Raw genomic sequence first — 23,624 nt, 5'->3', positions numbered from 1 at the left:
ACCTGAATGGGCATTGACAAAGGAGTCTACACCAGGACAATTCAATGTATCCTTAGTCAAACAAATCATGTCTATCCAAAAAGCCATGCAGAACACCTCCAATGCTGGTACCAAGGCTATTCTTCAAGCCCACCTAGATTCTCTACATCTCATAAAGCTACAACAATTAAGACAAAATCTGAGTGTGGATGAACTCAAGAAGGATATAGCTGACTTGAAGTCCTATAATTCTGAGAAGCTGGATTCAGTCATGCCCTATGGTACCATGCAGGACTTGTTATTAAGACTGAGAAGAAAATCAGATGCTGAAAAGAGGTTGGCCAAATTGGAGGACAGAGTTCAAGTTATTGAAAACTCTGTGGTCACCATTCTTCAAAATCAACAGTCTCAAACAAGTCTTCTAATGCAACTGGCTAAAGCACAAGGTGACTCCTCTCCTTGATGATAACAAAAAGGGGGAGAATAAAGTGGAAGGGGGAGGGGAGCCATCTACAAACATTCAAATATCCAAAGTGCTAGTTCCTACCATCACTACTTCTCCAACACTTCAAATCAAAGGAAAGCTTGATGGAATTGATCTTATCCAGCTAGCAACAGCTGAGATGAAGGTGAAGGAGCAAAGGAGAAAAATTGATGAAAGGATGCAACAGGTGTTTGGCTCTACAACTTCAAAATCATTATCTGTGAAACATAGCACAAAGGTTGAGCCAATCATTATGGAGCACAAGCCAGTAAGGAGGAATAAGTTGGAAAAACTTCTTTCAGGAATTTGAAACCCATGGTACTCAAGCCATCCACTAGATTCAACAGGGACTCTACAAAGAACCCTCTAAACTTTGGTCAACCAAAAGGAGTGGATTTTCCTCTTCCACAACCTGATGAAGACAAAGTTTTGGGTGGTAGCATCATAAAGCACAAAGAGACCAATGATGTAGTGGAAAGAATGAATATGGTTATCATTTATAGGGAGGGAAAGAGTATCTGTGTGATGCAAGGACATCCTAAATTCTCAAAAGCCAAGAGGGAAGAAACCATGAGGTTAAAGGAAGAAGCTAAAAAGCTGAAGGCTGACAAAAGAGCACAAGCAAAGCTTGACAAATAGCTAAAGTCAAGTCAGACTGAAGAAAAGAAGAAGATTGAAGACAAGAGTGAAGAAGACAAGATTTAAAGCAGAAATGTGGATATGGAGAATGTGGTTGGTGAGAGTGTGGAGGAAAGAAAGGAATGGCAGAAAGGGAACAGAAAGAAGGCCAATGCAAAAAGGAAGAGTGAAGATGACACTGTGGAAACCCAATCAAAATCTAAACCATTACCTTCCATTCCTGAACCTTTTGTTGCTGATCCTAGTATAAATGTCCATGGTGAACCAATCATCCCTCAAGAGGACCTATTGACTGGGACACCATCAACTTGCCTACCTTCCTAACTACCTCTCCACCGCCAAAGAAACTGAAACGAAAATCCAAATCAACACCTCCCCCAACCTCAAGTAAATTCACTCAAAAATATAAACCTAAGCCTAAGCCACAAGCCTCAAAGGATGATTATGTTCACATTTGTGACATAAAAGAGTTTACAGATATTGAACTCTATCTGAATGAGCTGGAGGAAGTAAGGGGAATAAGTGTATACAAACAGCTCACAGAAAGGATAGTGTTCAAGTATAAAGAAAGTGAGGAAATGACTTGGCCTCTTCAAAGAATTCTGAATGAAGGCTATTCTACCTTGGTTAGAGTCTACTCAGCTATCAAAAGGGATTCTGGCTTTACCAGGACTGCCAAAACTGAGATTCTCAACAAGATTGCCAGCATAAGGAAAACTTGGTGGGAGTCTAATTCCTTGCCTAGAACATTACTCATACCTGAGCATGGAATTACAATTCATAAATCACCTTATTGGTTGATGGAGTTCAGAGACAATAAAGGAGTCAGAAGATTTTTCAGACTTGAAAACCAGCTTAAAATTGCTAGTAATGAAACTCTCAAGGACATGCAAGCTAAGTTGGATATCAGTGAAGAAGATGAAGCTGAATTCTACAGACAACTCCAACTCCAAGTAGAAAATGACAGAAGGCTAGGGAAGAAAACAAAGGATCAAAGGAAAAGAAAATAATTTGCTCAGCCTAAAGGAGCATCCTTCGAAACAATGTAATTCTTCAATTCTATCTCAGTACATACACTTTTGCAGCACTTTTGAATTTCTACTTGATTTCAGTTCATATATTTGTTAAGTGTTTTGTTATCATCAAGATTAACCCAAATTTATGCCTACAATTCTAGTAGACATAAATAGGGGGAGATTGTTAGAAATATGTGTATTAGTTTGATGATTAGTTAAACAAAACACTTAAGTAGAAATCTAGTGTTTGTAGCCTCAACGGATAAGACCATTCTGGCTATCCGTTGATGGAGTAGCTTTACTTAGAAATAAGTTTAGTATTGTAGCACATTTCAGTTTCTGTATTTAAGCTATAATTCTTAGATGTTGTGGGAAATTTGAAGTCATGTTGACTACTAGTGGATATGCAAATAGGAGGGCTAATTTTAAATATTTCATGCCTTGTAATTTTGTATAAATGAAGTAGTATCAACTGATAAATTAAAGGCCTTCAACGGATGAGAAACAAAGCTTCAACGGATGTCTCTAAAGCTTCAACGGATGTCTCTAAAGCTTCAACGGATAAGAAACAAAGCTTCAACGGATGAGAAACAAAGCTTCAACGGATGAGAAACAAAGCTTCAACGGATGAGTGCATCAACGGATAAAGCTTCAACTGCTAATGCATCAACGGATAAAGCTTCAATTGATAAAGCATCAACGGATAAAGCCATCAACGGATGAAAGCTTCAACGGATGCTCAGTTCAATAGCAGTTGACAGTGACAATTCATAAGCTGACAGAGGCACATGGGTTGATAGAGACAATTGGAATGTGGTAGCCTCTTGAAGGAATCAAGAAAATGCAGCATTTCCATTCTGGTGCAAACAAGGAAGTATTCAAAGATTCACAGATTATCCTAGATTGCATTGGATAGAGAAATGAAGAAGAAACATGTGAAGAACCTTTTTAATTATATTTGTACTTTTGTCTTCACTTGTAAACGTGGTGATATATAAACCAAGTTGCAGCTAGTAATTAGATAGTGAATTTTTCCAGAGCTGTTTAGAAAAATCCAGAGAGAAAATCATCGAGTTTGTACTAGGACGCAGCTGTGATCAATTCTTTGAATCACAGATTTTCTGAAATACACATCTCTGGTGGAACAACAAATCCACCAGAAAAGGTTTTGAAGCCTTTGTGTTCTTTACATTTATGTCTTGAATATATATATGTCTGCACCTGCTCAAAGCAATTCACACACAACTGTTCATCAAAACACTTAGCCTTTGAAATTGCTCAAAACTTGAAAAAGTTTTGAGATTTACATTCAACCCCCTTCTGTAAATCTCATTGTTAGTTCCTTGGGAATAACAGGAAGTTCTGATGATTAAATTCTGATAAAACCATATCAGTAATTGTGTGAAGAATTACAGGAATAAAACATTCACTTTTCGATTTAAGGAGCAATACTCTGATGACTGTTAAGTTCTGATATAAGTCTAAGTTCTGATATAAATCCGGATTCTTTACTTGACTTATTTATGGTTAAAATCTGCAACAGTCATATTTAAAATCAGAATATGTTTGGGTGAGATATAAACAGTCAACATAATTAGGGTTAGTGGTGCTCATATATGAATAGTAATTTTTATTTGTTTTGTGTGCTCATTAACTCCTTTTTTAGGCTTCCAATGGCTGTCATTATTGCTCATCAGTCTAGGAAGTCGAGGGGTCATCATTTTTACTTGTAATTGTTGCCCAGTCCTCGCGTCCCTTGGTATTCCATTGGCTATTTAAACCAACGATTCATTCCAGCCAAAAACATTCTTCACTTTCTCACAAACTCACTCTCTTTTTATTCATATCAACAAAAATGGCTGAGTTTGGTTGGCTTTACAACTATGGCACCGAAACTGTGCACAATTTTCAAAATGGAATTCTGACTGAATATAATATCAACAACATTCCTTATAATCTCTGGATTCAATTTCCAGAGATCATTAAAAATGACTTGTTTACTGTCCGAAGAAATCTTCATCTTCGTTATCTTCGTCAACAAGAACGGATCATCCGTCTTGCAGTGCTCTTCGTCAGCAGCAGAAGGAGTTAGTCGTTAGGCTTCTTAGCTTAGGACTAAAAGCTGTTGATGTTAGGAATCGTATCTTAGGACTGTCTTGTAATTTTTGCATGTCATTCCTCAATTTCATCGCATGTAATCATCTGATATATTAATGAAATTTTGATTAATTGCAAGATTTTATCTCTACAACATTTCATATTCTGATGACCCGTTAAATACTAATAAAAAATCAAGTTCTGAGGACCTGTTAATTCTGCTAAAAATCAAGTTCTGATGCTGACGTGGCAGTATTTGTTTACTTGGTTTATTTTTTTGGTCATTACCTCATTGGTCATATTTTTACAGAATATTGGTAAAGCAGTAATAATCATTTATTTAGTGGGAACAGTTTTTTTTTTAATTTTAAAAAAAAACTGAATGTCCATGATTAATGGGATTACTTGGTTAGTGGAACAGTTTTTTTCTCCTTGAAAACTGCATGTGATAAGTAATGATTACTGAATACCCATTCTCATTAATTATCTTTTACTGCTGCATGTCTGACAGGTGTCTCAACGGTTATTTTTTTCCCGTGTATAAGTAAAAGAGAGAAAAGATTGTAAAATCTTTTATTCACTTTCATACTCTAGCTCTCTCTTTTTACTCGTATTCTCTCTCACAACTACTGACGATTTATCATACAGACATTTTATCAAACACCTTACAGGCAACTTAATTTCTCACATATTTCTCATGGCACCCAAGGATTTGATTGTAGATGGAGCCAAGTTTGTACCTAACAACTATGCTGCAATCTTGAACAAGGCTGAAGCTCCATCTGATTTGCACTTTGTGCAAGATTTTCTAGCAAATAGTGAGATTGGGTATGCTTTGACCTAACCTCAAGCCATTTCAAGCCAACAAGTTCTGACGTTCTGGCGGACTGGGCATTTTGATAATGGTGGTGCTACTGGTACTCCAAGCATCATTTTTGAAGTGAATGATGTTGGGCATGTGGTTACTCCTGGAGCAGTTCATAAAGCTCTCCACTTACCAGAAGGCTATACTTTTTCAACAGTGGAGGAACCCGTTCTACAGCAGCTCATGGCCAGTTTGGGTTATGAGGGCATTTTGGGAAAGCTTGGACAATTGAAAGGAGAAAAAATCAGGAAGGAATGGAGCTTTTTCTTCGATTGTATCACTAAGGCATTCGCCAATAAGTGCTCCAATTTTGATGTCATTCCAATTATGAGTCAGCACATCTAGTATGCTCTTATTCATCAAACTCACTTTGATTTTGCAAGTGTTGTGCTAGGTTTCATAGGGGATAGGATGACAGAAGATAGGAATGTAGTGTACTTTGCTAGATTCTGTCAGCTTATATATAATTTCTATTGTGCTGATGAACCCCAACCTACCATTGATTTAATTCCACCCTTTAAGCTTGCAAAACGGGCTTTTAATGACTTGTTAAATGCTGACATTAAGAAAACAGTGGATAAACCCTTGCAGATACCTCAGTCTGTAAAACAGTTTCTTGTAAATGCTGATCCTCAAACCTACACTTCTGTTTATCCTGATGTTCATCCCACCAGCACATCCCAGCCACCACAACAAACATCAGAACATACCACATCTACAAAAACACCTCAAACTTCTCAACCTCAACCCTCCATCAGAACATATTTCAAACCATCACAGACATCTCAACCTTCACCATCAGCACATCCTGTGAGGCCTTCATCTTCCAAACCTAAGAGGACAAAGACTATACCTCATACAAAACAGAAGAGAAGGAGGATTGTTCTGAGAGATGAGTCAGACAGTGAGGAACAGGTTCCAGTGTTAGCACCTATTATTGTAGAAGCTGAGAAGGTGTCTTCTCAGAAGGATACTGGAATTGGGAGTTCTAGGCCTCTAAAAAGGCTTAGAAAGCTAAATTCTAATGATGCAGATCCTACAGTTTCCTCAAAAGCTAAAAGGATTAAGACATTAGCTAAAAGGCCTGCAGATTCTGGTAAAGGACTGGAAGCAGCAGCTAAGGAAGGGGATCAGAAATCTCTGATCTCATAAGACCCTATTGAAGCTAACAATTCTCCAAGTGTTGATCCAGATCTTCATGCAACTCATCACTCTCCACTTCATGAGCCAGAAACAACTCATATTCCCACACCTCCAGTATCTCCAGTACATGCTGATAACCATGGGCCAAGTGATGAAATTGACATCCATAACTTGGAAGTGCCTCAGGTTCTGTACTTAGAAGCTCCACCAGCTCCAATCACTCCACCAACAACACCACTTCTTGATGCTGATTTTAATCCAGAATTGCCTACAACACCTTCTCTGCATTTAGATATTGAAGAGCAGATATTAGGTAAACATCAGAATATGGATGTTGATCAGAACTTAGTTGGAGATCAGCCCTTAGAGGATGATGTTGAAGCCTCAATGGCCTCACATACTATTCTTTTATCAGAGGAAGCTGATGATGCTATTCTATAAGTTTTGATGCTGCTAATGATGAAGTTACTGGTGAAGCTGCTGATACAAATGTAGATGCTGATGCAGCTGGTCCATCAGGACATGCACCTCAACAAATTGTTCCTAAAGCTGAGATAGTCAAGAAGTTTGTTACAGGGGAAGCACCAGTACCTTGGAGTGAAACTCCTAGAGGACAGGAGTGGACTAAGGAGTGGAACACAGTTACCTTTGTTCCTTCTGAAAAGATTCTTGTTGAGCATCTTGCAAAAGCTGATGAAATACTGATAAATGATGATTTCAAGGCACAGCTGAGAGTTACTGCATTGAGTACGAGGCACCTTTAAGGTCAACACTCAATAACTCATGACAAGGTGAATAAAATTCAAGAAAACTTGATCCAGCAAGATATGAATCTGAAACTTGAAAAGAAAAGGTTTTTCCAACCTACCATTGACATAATTGCCTACATTGAGATAACCCAGGAGAAGCAACAAGCTCAAATTGAAGGAATTCTGAAGAATCAAGCTTCTCACCAAAATCAACTCAATGAGATCCAATCCTCAGTGGAATTGCTTGTCTCTCTTCTTTTACCTGCTGATGCCAAAAAGGGGGAGAAAGTAATTAAGTCCAAATGCAAACCTATCAAGACACTGAAGGGAAAGGATGATGGAAAAGATGATCCGGGAAACTCTGGAATGGGTGGAGGTCATGGTCAAGGTAAAGGTTTTTCATCAAGTAAAGCTGGAACTACAAGTCAAAGATCAAGTTTTGATACTGGGAGAAGAATAACTTCTGATACTGGTAAAAGGATAAGTTCTGATGAACTTATGGAACTTGATGAGGAAATCTCAAGACAGTTATTTCTGAAAGAAAATCCAGGAATGGACTTTGAGAGTCTAAAGGAAGAAGAAGCTAGACTTAAGTTAGAAAAAGTCAACTCCAAATATGAAGCTTATGTTGTTGAAAAGAAACTGCCTAAAGCTAAAGGCATTATGATAAAAGAAAGGACAAATTCTGAGGCAACTAAGGCCAAATCACAAATGGAGATAGATCCAAGGTCCAAGGGCAAAGAAAAAGTTGGTGAACCTGTAAAGGTTTATGTGCCTGCTATGGATGAAGAAATATCTGATGAAGATGCTAATCTTACTCTGATTTCAAAGAAGATTTCTTAAACAACCTCTGACATGGCTCAAGTTGTTCAAAGTCAAGATATAGTAAGTTTTGATATGACACTGAAACAAGCAACCTCTGACATAGCTCAAGTTGGCTTGATATCAGAAAATAAGGAAAAGGAAACCTCTGACATTGCTCATGTTAAATCCTCAAGGTTACTCCTACCAGGATTCACTAAATCCAAATAAACTCAATCTTTGAAGACTGCAACAAGTGGTTTTGAAGCAAGATGGTTACAGGAAAGGAAGCAAGAGATAAATCTGGATTGGGTAGTGCTGATGAAAGAAGAGTGCATAACACAACCAATGATCCAACTTCCTTAAGTGAACCAGGTGTTGGAGCAACTCCTGAAAGATTGAATCAGCTTGAATCTGTACAGATGGTTTACCATACCTTCTTGAAAGAACACATCTTGTTATATTTCATGACAGATGGAAGGGTTTGCCACATAAGGGAGAATGCTATACCACTGAAGTATTTTGAGGAACTAGAACATGTACTATTCTTACTTCAAGTGAAGAACAGATTAACAGAAAGTGCTGCAAATTATTTGAAGACTCAAATTCAGAGACAGAAGAAGCTTTATTCCGTAAAGTCTGACAACACATATTATCCCAAGTACAGAGATCACAAGAGTGATATTGTTGAGATGAAGCCTAACTCTGCTAAGATTATAACTACCTTTATGGGTTATAAGGCTGTAGAATTCAATCTTGAGTCTGAAAAGGCATATTTGATCAGACTGGATCAGGACATAAGGAAAGCCAGAATAAATGATCTCAGGGCTGCTATCTTTCAAATTGGTGAAGATACAGTTGAATTGAAGAATGCTAAAAGAAGGATGATTGATGAACTTAAATATGCTGAGAGATGTTTGTTAAAGAACTATCTCAGAACAACTCCCGACATCAAAGAGATCAGTAATTGAAGCCAAGTCAAGATCTATAACTGCTCAAATTTTGATGTGTATACAGACTGAAGCTGTTATCAGAAGTTAAAGTTGGTAAAGCTTTAAGGACTGTAAGTTGTAGTTATCTAGTCAAATTCTCATGCATTTGTACTTAATGTTTTTGAAATCATCAAATATCTGTTAAACTTGTATATTATGCTAATTTAAAAGTTGGGGGAGATTGTTAGATATATTTGATAATGTCATGTCTAATATGATATGTGTTTAGTTTTCAGATCTTACTTAAATAGGACAAATCAGTACTTAACTGGAAATCAGCACATATACTGAAGTCAGTAATTAAGATATCAGAACTTAAGTGGTCAGAACTTAAGTTATCAGGAGATATTTATCAGGAGATAATATCAGGACTTAAGGAGACTTTCAGATGAGGAAGGCGACTGATTGAAAGGAAAGAAGATCAAGACAAACGCAAGAAGAGATATGCATGAAGAAGGAATTCTATGAAGAATAGAATACTTGGAAGAAAAGATATCTGATTGATATATTTTAGGAAGCAGAATTATATTCCATATCAATTAGCGATTATCTTGTAACTGTGTAGTATATAAACACAGACATAGGGTTTACATTAAAGGTGTTATCTTTATCGAGAATAATATTCGTTGTAACCCTAGCAGCTCTCGTGATATTTGTTCATCACTGAGAGAGGACAGTTCTATATTGTAACAGAGTTTATTATATTAAATAAAGTCTTTTTTATGTTACTTGAGTTATTTAATTCGATTTGATTGTGCTAAACACTGTATTCAACCCCTTTCACAAACATTCACTTTTTGAGTAAAGAAGCCATGTTCTGATGACCATTAAATTCTGATGTTAGTCAAGTTCTGATGCAAATCCTGATGGAAACTCTTATGCTTAGGTGGCATTATTTATTTACTTGACTTATTTGTGGTAAATACTGAAATGATCATATTTTATCAGAATATAATTAGGTGAGATAAAAACAGTCATAATCATTTGGTTAAGTGGGAAACGTGTTTGTCTTAAAAAACTGCATGTGCACATTAATTACTGCTTAGTTCTCGTGCCCACTAACTTCTGCTTTAACTTTTTAATGACTTTTCACATGTTGCCAGGTGTAAATTGTCTTTCATGCTTCAAAAATATAGTTGTTATCACATGGGCTGTATAAATAAGAGAGTTAAAAGATTTTCTAATCTTTTACCTACTTTTCTTATTCTCTCATCTCTCTTATTTTCTCTCACCCACTAATATTCTCTGAAGCTATTTTTCATACAGTCATTTTATCAAACCCCTTGCAAACACTCTTTTTCTCATTTGATTTTTCACAGAAATGGCGCCAAAAGACATTGTTTTCAATGGAGCTAAGTTTGTTCCCAACAACTACTTGGCTATTCTTAGCAAGGGTGAAGCTCCATCAGAACTTCACTTCATTCAGGACTTCTTTGCTAACTCTGAGATTGGGTATGCTTTGACCCAACCAGAAGCAATCTCTGGAACTCAAGTGCTGGAGTTTTGAAGAAGTGGCATTTATGATGATGGTGGTGCTCATGGGTCCCCAAGTATTATCTTTTCAACAGGGGAGGATGAGCATGTAGTGATTTTGGCTACAGTTCGACAGACTTTACATTTGCCAGAAAACTGTGTCTATATTTCAACAGTTGAGGAGCCAGCTCTTCAACAGATGATGGTCAATCTGGGGTATGAAAAGACTTTGGTAAAGCTGGGTTAATTGAAGAGACCTCACATAAGGAGGGAATGGAGTTTCTTCTTTGACTGCATCACAAAGGCCTTTGCCAACAAATGTTCTAATTTTGATGCAATCCCAATTCTCAGTCAATAAATGGGGTATGCTCTCATTAATCAAACTCATTTTGTTATGCAAGTGCTATTTCAGGATTTATTGGGGATAGGATGACAGAAGATAGAAATACAGTTTACTTGCTAGATTATGTCAGCTTATTTATAGTTTTTGTTGCTCTGATGCACCCCAACTAGCAAGTGAGTTAATTGAACCACTTAAACTTGCTAAGAGAGCCTTTACTGACTTATTATCTACTGATAATAAGAAGATTGTTTTCAAACCCCTCCAAATTCCTACATCTGTCAAACAAGTCTTGGTAAATTCTGATCCAGCCACCTATGTTGCCTTATATCCTGATGTCCAACCAACCCAACCTCCATCAGCACCTCCAACAACTACACAACCAACCACCTCTCAACCTCAACCAACTCAACCTACCATCAGAATTTACTTCCAACCATCAGCTCAATCTTCACAACAACAACCATCTGCTAAAGCATCAAGATCCAAACCTTCTAGAACACAGTTTGTTCCTAAGTCTCCACCAAGGAGAAGAAAGATGATTCTAAGGGATGAATTAGAAGATGAGGAAGCACAGGTTCATGCATCAAAACCTGTGACTGTTGAAGCTGAAACTGTGGTTTTTCAGAAAGAAAGAGAAGCTGAAGGGTCAACCCAACAGATAAATGTTGAAGCTGAGGGATCAGGTAATTTGAAGAGAAAGAGAACTGCTAGTTCTGATGCTCAAGCAACTCCTTCACTATCAAGGAGATTGAAGAAAATGAGGGTTAAGAGGCATTTGGCTAAGCCTTTATCAGAAGATATTGAAGAAGCTGAGGAAGGGGATCAGGAATCTCTGATCTTAAAAGAGCCAATTATCATTGAATCCCTTCCAGACACAAATGACACTGTTCCTGATACAGTGCTCACCCCTCCTGTCTCTCCAATAAAAGCAACAGATGATGCTGAAGAACAAGCAACAAGTTCTGAAATAGATATTCACAATCTTAAAATTCCTACTGTTCTTTATCTGGAAGCTCCTACAGCAACTCAGACATCTCCAACTCATTCTCCAATCTTAAATGCTGAGATACCATCCACACCAATTCTTTATCAGGAACCTGAAGATTAGAATTTAGATAAGGTAGTTCCAGAATCTCCCATTGCCTCACATACACTTGTCTTATTAGAGAATGATGAGTCTTCTTCCAGTACTGGAGATAGTGTTTCTATTGATACTCCAGCTCCCATTCTAGGAAATGAGGCATTTATTGAGAAGTTTGTTGAGCAAGCTGATCTTATTCCTTGGGAAGATACTCACAGAGGTGTGGAGTGAACCAAGAAGTGGAATGAAACTGATTTCATTCCAAGCTCCAAAGTACTGACAAACCATATTGGAAAAGCTGATGAGTTGCTCAAAAATTCTGATTTCAAGACACAACTCAAAGTCACATCTCTGTCTACCATAATCTTCAAGGTCTACACTCTGCTACTCAAGAAAAGGTTGACAAGCTTCTTGAAAAAGCTGAAAAGCTAGATATGGAGACCAAGCTTGATAAAGAGTGGTTTATCAGAACTATTTCTAAAAAAGTTAAAGCCATTGAGAAGATTCAAGAGAAGTAACAGGCCCAAATTACTGAGGTCCTGCAAAATCAAGCTTCTCAAAAAGCTCAATTGGATGAAGCTCAATTGGATGAAGCCCAAATTATTGAGGTCCTCCAATCTTCAGTTGAACTTCTTTTCTCTCTCCTACTACCTGATGATGCCAAAAAGGGGGAGAAGATAGTTAAGTCCAAATGCTCTAATGATCAAGTACTGAAGAAGAAAGATGATGAAGCTGATGACCAGGGAAACCCTAGCAAGGGTAGAGGTCAAGTTCAAGGTAAAGAGCACATCAACAAGGTTTCTTCTAGGAAACTAATTACTGATGCAAGCAGATCTTCTATTCAAAAGAAGACAAGTTCTGAAGCTGCTCAAACTTAAAATCTGATAGCAAGTGCTGATAATCAAAATCCGATATCAAGTTTTGATAAGCAAAGTCTGATGACAAAGCTTGATGTTCTGATACAAGGTGGAAGTCAAGACTCTCAAAAGTTTATGCAAATCTTGAAGCTCAAGGGAAAACAGACTAGTGTCTATTACAAAGATCCCAAGATTCAGACACTTGATGAGGAAATTGCTAGAATATTATTTCTGAAGCATAATCCAGGAAAGGATTTAGAAAATCTCAAGGAGGAAGAAGCTAGATTTAAAGCTGAAGAGACAAATCTAAAGTCTAAAGCTTCTGTTGCAAAGAAACCTCCAAGGCCTAAGGTAAAATGCATTGTGATCAAGGAGAAGTCAAATACTGAGGCATCAAAGCCCAAGACTAGATCACAGACTGAGATTGATCCCAAAGATAAAGGAAAGGGAAAAGTTGATGAACCAACCAAGCCACTGGAGATGAAAATTCCTCAAATCCTGATGAAATCAGTGTGAAAATGGTTCAAGTTACTGATGATACTCTTGCTGAAGATGAAGATGTTCAAACTATGAAAGAAGGAAGATTTCTGAAGAATCAAAGACAACCTCTGATAAGGCTCAAGTTGTTCAGAGTGAAGAACAGCAAGCTACAGCAGAAATAACAAGTTCTGATAGAGTTATCAAAATATCAACCTCTGATAGTGCTCAAGTTGATTTAGACAAGATGGAAGTAGCTGACAAAAAGAAACTTCTGCGGAAAAATGTCAAACCATCAGATCCAAAGAAAAGCCAATTGTTGTCTGATTTCATGACTATTGGGTTAAATGCTAGAGAACCAAGAGATAGGGCTGGACTAGGTTCTGATGAAGCTAAGATCAAGACAGGAGTTGAAGTTACTACTAGAGATCCATTTCTATTGACTGACAGACATCTTGAAGATGTTACACAGAAACACCTTGATAAGGCTATCTCTGTTCAAGTGGTACTGGATGTTCATGATAATCACAATGTCAAAGAAAATTTGATTCTATTTCTTGAAGATGGAAGGACATATCAAATGTTAGAATCAGATGTGCTGAACAAATCACTGAAAGAACTTCAATTATTTTATTACCTTTTAGAGGTAAAGTCTGATATTACCAGGAGATAGTCAAATTTCATATTAAAGACCATAAGAGATAAAGCTAGAATTTCCGGTTCAAGGGTTACAGAATTCATTCCTAATATTGTTGAAGATGATGGAAGTGAGATTCATATGAAGAAGGATTCTGCTAAGCTTGAAGTGATACTGAAAGAGAAAGTTCTATGCTACAATGAAGATTCTTCTCATCCAAGGGTAATAAGACTGGATGATGGTTTAGAAAGAACCCATATTTCTGCTTTAAGGACTGCAATCTACCATATTGGAAGTCAGGGTGAAGAGATGAAGCAAGTCAAGTCTACAATGGCTCAAGTCCTGAGGAATAGAGGAGAAAAGCTAATATCAAGCTTTGTCAAGAATCATTTTGGATTTAGATTGACTCAGTGAGATTGGTAAAAGCTACAAGGACTGTAAGTTATAGTTAGTTATCTAGTTAAACTCTTATTTGCATTTGTACTTAAATGTTTTTGACATCATCAAATATATTATCTTGTATATTTTGCATAATTTACAAGTTGGGGGAGATTGTTAGATATATTTGAGATATCATGTCTAATATGATTTGTGTTTAGTTTTCAGAACTTAACAACAGGACAAATCAGGACTTACTGAAATCAGGACTTAATGGAAGTCAGAACTTAATATCAGAACTTAAGTACGGGAAGACTTTCAGTTAAGGAATGAAGTTGATTTACAGGAGAGAAGATCGAGACTAAAACAAAAGAAGATATGCATGGAAAGAGTTAGAAGACTGGAAGACTTGTAGAACATATCTGATTGATATATTTTAGGAGACAGAATTGTATTCCATATCAATTAGAAGTCATCTTGTAACTATGTACAATATAAACACAGACTTAGGGTTTACACTATAAGTGTTATCATTATCGAGAAGATTCTACATTATAACCTAGCAGCTATTAGTGATATTTATTCATCACTGAGAGAGAACAGTCATATTATAACAGAGTTTATTGAATATACTTGATCTTTGTTACATACTTGTGTTAAATCGATTTGATTGTATAAATACTGTATTCAACCCCCTTCTACAGTGTTGTGTGACCTAACATACTAAAAATATACGAGTTGTTACATCATACCTCAGAAGAATTATGAAGAATCTTGGAGTTGAATAAATCTGTTTTGGGAAAAATATCCTAAGTCAAGATCTCTACAAGTCACAGATTAAGTGTTATAGAGAAGTCATTCGAGAACTCCAGAATGACTTATCGAGAAGTCAAGAAAAGCTACTAAAGAACTAAGAGATATCAACAAGTCAAATTGAAGACATGTAAAATGGAGATATCGACAAGTCACTTTTTCACTAGAGAACTCTGAGAAATTGACAAGTCAGACTATCACTAGAGATCTCTGAGATATCGATAAGTCAATTTATTTCTAGAGAACTCAGAGATTTCGATAAGCCAAATTGAAGTCATGAAGATTAGAGAACTCGACAAGCCAAGTTCTCTTATAGAGAACTCAGAAACTTCGATAAGTTAAAACAACTATGGAGTGACGAGAGATCTCGATAAGCAAATGTATTTATCGAGATGTCAAGTTCTCTATATACCAAACTAGAGATCTCGAGGTAAAACTCAAAGTACAAAATGCAGACCAGTTAAACATCCAAGATTATCAATGTAACGGCTGAGAAATTACGCTTGTATTATATCATATTAATGATAAATTATGTGCTTTATTATGTTATTTATGTGTGATTAGCTATAGCACCCTAACTATTACATGCTATGTGTATTCTGTATTATTCGGGTATTTTCAGGGTATATTTCAGATATTTTATTTCGTATTTAAAGTCTTCGTATCCAAAATTATACGACCCGAACTATATTTTATAAATTTTCTCGTTTCGCGAAAAATGACTTTTCCGGGCCCCGTTGGGTGCTAAAAACCCCACAAAAATCACTTTTTTATTTTTATAAAATTATAGGACTTTCATTTATACCATTTCTTTGTATTGTTGAATTATTCACAATTTTTGGGAATTTTTGGCATATATATTGTATATATTAATTATTTAAAAATTAAAATTTAATACTCAAAAATTATAAAATTAGAGGCCAATTAATTTTAAGAGATGTATAAATAGGGCCTTAATTTTAATTCGGAGTATTATTTTACCTACTATAAATAGCCAAATTTTTATTTAATTATTATTAGTTAATTAATAAAAATCAGAAAAATATACAAATTCTCGTAAATTAGGGTTCTTGAGTTCGAGAATCAAATCGTGATATTGATCGATTCTGGAAACCAAAAGGGGTCATGTTTGTGCTCAGTCTTCATCGTTTTTCAAGCTCTATTCAACCTTGTAATCAAATCGAATCGAGGAGGTATGAAACTCAAACTCGCATCTGGGTTTCATGAACATATTTGGGTTTTTGATTTCTGCGGATTTTTGGATGTTCTTGATGGTTGCTATGTGTTTATATGTGCTAGTATAAGTTATATAAATCATCAATTTCATGCTCTATTTACAAGTTTGATCAATTCGAATTTTAGGGTTTATACCCATTTTAATTTAGGTGTTTTTGATTTGTTGATATTTGGATTATGAAACTTATATAGTTAGTTTTGTCTTGTTGAGTAGTGAATTTTAAGTATTTTTACATGATTTTTACAGTTCAGGATTGTTAGTACGAGTTCGATGAGTTTTGACCCGTTTTTGGTTCGGGTTGAATGATTTTATGAACTCTATGATGATTATTGGTTCTGTTTGACGTTATGGATAGTTTCCTCATGCTCTAACCTTCGTTTTGATTTATAGAACATTGAGTTTTAAGTTCGGGTTAGTTAAAACGCATTTTGGCCAGAGTTTTTGGTTGCTGATCACCGGAGATGAAGTTTCGGTGATGTTATGGTCATGTTCTGGTCGGCGTTGGACTTAGGAAGGTGCAGGGAAGGATTTGGGATAAAAAATGAAGTAGAATGGTATGTTTTTTGCCATGAACGGACGTGGCCGGAGTCCGGCCAAAGGCCTCCGGAATCTGGAAAATTTCCAGAAACCGGTGGACCTTCAAGGTCGACCCGGTTGTTTTCTTCCTGACCCAATTCGACCCGTTTCCGAAACCCGGTTTTGATCAGTTTTTGTCAGATTTTCTTTTCTAACAAGTGTTTCTGGAATTTTTATTTTTATTTCATTTTTATTATTTATAAAATTAGTTTTTATTTATTTTATAAATTGATTAAATAATTATTAAATTAATTGATTTATATTATAAATAATTCTGAAATATTTTCTAAAATTCAAAATTATTTATTTCTTTAATGTTTAATAATTATTTATTAATTATTTAAAAATGATTAATTATTTTAATAATTAATCAAATAATTTTCAATGAATCATAATAAATTCATTTTAATTCCAAAAATTATGGAAAAATCATTTTTAATTCTGATTTGTCCCTAATAATTATTAAAAAATATTTTAGGGTTTAATAATTAGTAATAATTATTTATATTGAATAATAAATTGATTTATCTGCAATTATTGAATAATAATTGAACCGTTTATCCAATTTGAGCGAAACGAAAGCCTTTTGACTTAGAAAAATGATTTGTTTTCATTAAAAATAATATTAAATCCTAATTGCTTTTCGAAACTAGTTGACGTTCGATATTTATTTACTGGTAAACCATATCGCGTATAGAGATGAGTCCAATAAATTCTGAATAATAGGAAATGGGTCAGATATTGTTCAATTAAGCGAATAGCGCACTACGCCATAGATTGGATTCTGCAACCCTTCAGAGTGGGGTTGCAAAGAAAAGTGTAATAGTAGCCTTCAAAACCAATATCTACTGCAACCCCTCTTTTTTGATGTTGCGGTAGAGTCAAAATGTGTTACCAAAATAACATATATAATTAAAGATGATTTTTTTGAATTTAACTAATTAGTAATTTTTTACATAGAAATGAAATAATAATTGAAATATATATTTTATTTATTTTTAGAAGTTAATAATAGTAGTGCAGTGATTTAAAATATTATAATGATAAATTGAACGCTTTATAAAACTTAACAAGTCACTAGTAGATTTATTTACAATATTTTTATATTTTTGAATTTCTTCATTTTTCATAAAGAAATATTGAATACAATATTAATTAGAGTAGTTATATTTAAAATACATAATTTATTTATTTTTCAAAAATAATAATATTTGTGTCATTGAAAGTTTAAAAACTTATCGAGTCATTAGTGGATTGATTTACAATATATATAGTTGAATTTATTTATTATTCAAACTAAGCAAGGTGTTTTCATATAAGTGCAAAAGATAAATATTCATTCTATTTTTTTAAAAAAAAAATAAAAACTAACAGAGAATCGTATTTAACGTAAAATGAGTCAATGACAGAAAAGGATGGACCTCTGACCTAAACAGAAAGAATAGAAGTGGGCTGCTATTGAAAAGCCCAATACACGAAGCTTATGAAATATAGCAACATCCCAAAACCCTAATAATTCATTATAAGCAGCCACCAGAGAGACCAAACGAGCCAGCCAGAGAGAGAGGCATCAACAATTGAAGAAGAAAAATAAAGGTTAACAATCTCATTCTCTGTGTATATTGCATACAAATATATGTATTGAAATGTATTGATGTGATTTAATTTTAATGGTAATGATTGCAGTTTAACATCGCTAATCCCACCACTGGCTATCAGAAGAAGCTCGAAATCGATGACGATCTCAAACTGTATGTTTTTTACACCTTCCCCCATATATATATATATGTGTGTGTGTGTGTGTGTGTGTTTGTGTATATATGAATTTGTTATGAATATATGCAATTTGAATTCTATATAATGTATTGAGAAAATTAACCGCTCTTGTGTGTTTGTATATGCAATTTTTTTCTAATTACCCTCATCAGCTAAAGTTGTAGCCCGTGGATTTTTTATTCCTTTTTTAGCATTACTTTCCTAGTTTATTCGAATGTGTCTTAAACGGTATCAAACCGAAATGTAAGTTATATGGTGAAAATTGTTATTGTTGTGTGTTTCAGTGTGATATCAAGGCTCCAAATGTTTTCGAACACAATAATGTTGGCAAAACCCTTGTTAGCTGTACTCAGGGTACTAAGGTATTTTCTTCTTCTCCTTATATATCTATATGCTTATTTTTATTTGTGTTTTAATATTCGATATGCGCCTTCATATGTTATCGAGCTTTTGTTTACGTGTTTTGCATAGCTTAGGCTTTTTATAGGACAGGGTCTATAGAGAAATTTGTATTGTAATTGTAGTTTGTATTTGGGACATTATGTGTTGAAATGATTATTGCATGTTTTGTTGATTTACGTTTATGCATTTTTTATATTTTTAGCAGAATTATTGGATTTTAACTTAGCATTTGTTGTTGGTAGCTGGATATTAATATTGATGTTTGATTTATAATTTAGTTAGGGTTAAGTAACGACCGAGTGTACACACTTAGCTTAATTATTTCAGAGAGTTGGGTATTCCCTGTGTTTTTGATGTGTAGTTTTTGATTGACATCTTCTTATGGTTAGTTAGTGATGAATTTTTGTAAGTTTTATGCATTGTTTGGTATTGTATTGTTCTGATGACTTGATATGTTTCTTTCCCCTACAGATTGTTTCAGAAGGGCTCAAACATAGAGTCTTTAAGGTAAGTCTTGCTGATCTTCAGAAGGATGAGGATCAGGCTTAAAGGAAGATCCGCTTGAGAGCAGAGGATGTTCAAGGAAAGAATGTCCTTACCAACTTTTGGGTGGGTGCTATTTATTTTGTTTTGTAATTTTGTGTAAGATCTATCTTTTTTTTGAGAATTGACTTACGAGGCCTTCCTTTTTCAGGGAATGGATTTCACACCAGACAAGCTGAGGTCTCTTGTACGGAAGTGGCAGACTTTGATTGAGGCACATGTTGATGTGAAGACAACTAACAGCTACACCCTTCGCATGTTCTGCATTGGATTCACCAAAAAGCGTGCCAAACAGTAGAAGAGAACATGTTACGCTCAGTCCAGTCAAGTTCTCCAGGTTAGTTAAATTTTTAAGTTGTTTGTGGGTTGTTAAGCCGGTTCTTGTGACAAATGGTATAAATTGATTTTTTTTGTCAGATTACAAGTTCCACTTTATGAGCTAGTTGTTTGAGAGACAAGGAAACTAATCTCTTTTGTTAAAGTCTTCGCTGGAGGACATAAAATTTTGTATGGAATAAGTTATATTATGAAACAACATACTGGGTCCATGGTGAACACTACGCTCTTATATTATTTTGTTGCTCACATCTATGCACAAACTTGTGTTTATATTTATTTATACATAACCATATTTTCATATTTTATTTACATATTTCTTGCTCTTCCTTTCCTTGCTACCATAATTGCATGAACTGCTAATTAGAATACATAACTGTTACTATGCAGTTCTGGGAAACAAGAACACAAAAAGCTTTAATTTTCCTTAGTACTATTGTGGTAATCTCTTATGCATATTTTTGACTTGTTTGGTCTTCATATCATTTGGCATAATAGGTTTTTTATGGGAAAATGCTAAAAAAAACACTTATTTATTGATCATCGTCTTGTAACTACACTGGTAGTAATTTAATTTGTACTATTAAATTGATAAAATAATAGTTTAGTGTTATTCAATTTGTTTTCTCTGTTATATTTTTTTATGTGTTTGATTCTTTTCATCAAGCAAGTTGATCTTTCATAATGAAAGATTATGCAAAGCACTGACCCCTTATGTAAAACTTTTTCTTAATCTTTTATAAACTTAGCATTTCTTTAATTAGCTTATGTTGTAATAGTATTGATGAGTAGAATGTGATGAATTTAGATTTTTGGTATGCGCTAGACATAAATATTGAGAGAGCAAAAGATGTTATTGTCCACAAGAAGCTATTGAATGTGGCGCATGACCCTGCTACTAGAATTGATAGTTCAAGATTATTTATTTTTGTAAATTCAGTTTGTATTATTGTTTGGAATTTATGAGAAGAACATATAATGTGGGATGGTAGTATGGTGATGGTGAAGGTAGTTGTGTTTATTTGTAATAACTGATATTATGGTTGGTGGATTGGTTGATTGTGTTGGTTTGAAGACAATGGTCTTATTTATGGGCATGCCAATATATAAACAGTTCCTTACATTTTTTTTGTAAACGCGTTGCATTAGGTCTTTATAGTGTTGCTAATAATAAGTGTAAAATGTTGCAAAAAACACTAAAAACGTTGCAAAAAACATTAAAAAACGTTGCAAAAGGGTTGCATCAATACCCCACATGTGGGGCCCACAAATATTGTACTAATAGCCCAAAACCTGTTGTAACACTTTTCAAGTCCTATTGCAACCCCATTGGTGTTGCAATAGTATGTTTCTGTAACGGATAACCAAGGGTTGCAATAGGGTGTCCCCGGGGTTGCAAAAAACTCTATTGCAATGGCTAAAATTGCAACCACGAAAAAGAGCCGCAATAGCCTTTTTTTATCCTTTAGAAACGCTTTTTTGGCCTTTAGTAACGGTTTCTTGGGGTTGCAGAATCTAATCTATGGCGTGGTGGCGAGTCGGTTTTGATTCTAAAAATTATTTAAAACCTAGAATGACTATGTGAACTTCAGTGTTATGTGAATTATGTGGTTAATCGAGTCTTATATGTTAATAATTAGTATACGAGCCAATAATACGTGTAGGAGTAGACGCTAAGGGCTATGTGAAGTCGGTTTGAGACGCGATTGAGATAAGGGATGACTAAATAAGTCTATTTCTTTACAGAAGCAAAGCAAACAAGGCTAGTCGAGCCGGTGATACAAGACGATGAAGTACTTGGAATAGACCGCGTGAAAGGCAAGTTCTTTTCTCCTATTCTGATTTGAGAATAGTGAAATTACTTCAGATTCTTATCGCAATTGCACTTATGATTCCTGTTCAGATTTACTGATACACAATTATTACTCCTTAGTTCATATTTCATTTCAATTTCTGATTTATCCTAATTCGTTGAATCCTCTATTCACATTCCAATAGTTGTACATATATTTATATATATTGGTATATTCTGGTGTTGGAATATATCAAAGCATACCGATTCTTCCGGTTGCTCCTCTATGGACTGGATAGTGACGATTGGGATCAGGTTTACACTTGATCCTAAGGACCGAGATTTAACCGGATCCTTTTGTTGGGCCGTAGAGCTTTGGTACCCAAATGGATCTATACATTAAGGTATGGATCTGCACTGTATCCTGGCTGATCAGTAGGATATAGGTGCGAACTTGTGTCCAATTTAGTTCGTATGACATTCGCCGATGGTGGCCTTCGTTCTTTTCTCGCGAGGTTATATCTTTGTAGATGTAACCAAATTACCAGTTCATTTAACTTACTATAATACTGTGTATATATTGCGGACTTGTTAAGAAACTTATGGCTCACTCCTTTCTTGTTGTTATTCACCTTATTTTTTTCAGTTAAGAAGGAAAATGAAACCTATCAAGACTCAAGTGATAAATAAGCGAGTCAAGCCGCGGGACCCTCTTATACCAAAGGTGTTGATCCCAATTCAGGAGGAAAGCTTTGAGTTGTCTGAGCAGGTGTAGTATAGATAGTAAATGAGTATGTTTGAATAAATGAGCGAAGTAGTTTAAAACTTGTTAGACAATGATTTGTAATAAATAGAGTTGGAAAGATTTTAAATTTGGTCTGTAATAAGTAGATCGTGGTTCTTGTTTTCATACTTCAACTGAAAAAGAACCTGGTTAGTGTAATTATTATACAGGTTGTACAGGTTTGGTGATTAGCTAGTAACCCTCAGCCTTATACCCCGGGTCTGGAGGGCGTTACAATCAATTAACAAAAATCCAATCAGTTGGGTTGACAAGTCTACAAAAAGCAGCTTGAAGAGTACAAGATCAAAGGCCAAGATTAACTGGAAAAGCAAAGTCACAGGCATGCAAGAGTAGCAAAGATTCACTAAGCCAGAAATAGAAAGATTTGGTTATCCAAAAATAGGGTTTTATACATGCTATTGCATGCTGTGTAAAAACCAGGGTTTACTGTTCTATAAAGTAAACACTGGATGTTTTGTTTAGTGTAACAATTAAGATCAGAAATCTTGTATTCTCTCAACAAAGAAGCTAATCTATTTATCAAACAAGAGCTTAGAAATTTTGTAGCAAAACATTCTTAATTTTAATATAAAATTAAGTGAGTTTTGAAATATCTGTGTTCACTATTTTTATCTGTTTAAAATCAGTATTAACACATTTCACTACAAGATTTTAATTTACTTTGTTCATTACCATAAACACTTCAAGAAAACAGAAAATCACTATAACACATTCATCCCCCTGTGTGTGATTCATTATCTAACAAGTGGTATCAGAGCTAAATCTGAAAGTAAACAGATTCAAGATCTTGGAAGAATGAAGACACAGAAAATCAGTAGCATCAAAATCCCTACTTTTGATAAGACTAACTACACTTTATGGAAGAAGAAAATGTTGTTGTTTATTAGGATGGCTAATCCATTATACATTCAGATCCTCAAGAATGGGCCTTTCACTCATATGGTAAGAATTAAAGAATCTACAGATGGAGACATGGTTATTCCAGCTCATTATGCTCCTAAAGACCGTTCAGAGTACACTGAGCCTGAGAAAGAAAAAGTCTCCCTAGATAGTGGCTTACAGCTAATATTAATAGAGCCACTAGACAATCTAATGTACAATAACATTGTTAACTGTGACACTGCTAAACAGATCTGGGAGAAGATTGAAATAATTTGTGAGGGAACTGAGGAAGTTAAATCAAATCAAAGAAGGATACTGATTTCACAGTATGAGGGTTTCATGGCTAAGCCAAAGGAAAGTATTACTGATGTTTTTGAAAGGTTTAACAAGTTGATTAATGACTTACAGTTGCATGACAAATATTATGAAGCTGAAGAAGTAAACTTGAGGA

Source organism: Apium graveolens, chromosome 3, assembly GCF_009905375.1.
Source record: "Apium graveolens cultivar Ventura chromosome 3, ASM990537v1, whole genome shotgun sequence".
NCBI lineage: Eukaryota > Viridiplantae > Streptophyta > Magnoliopsida > Apiales > Apiaceae > Apium > Apium graveolens.
The sequence above is the reverse complement of the archived record's forward strand: the minus strand, read 5'-3'. Positions refer to the sequence as shown.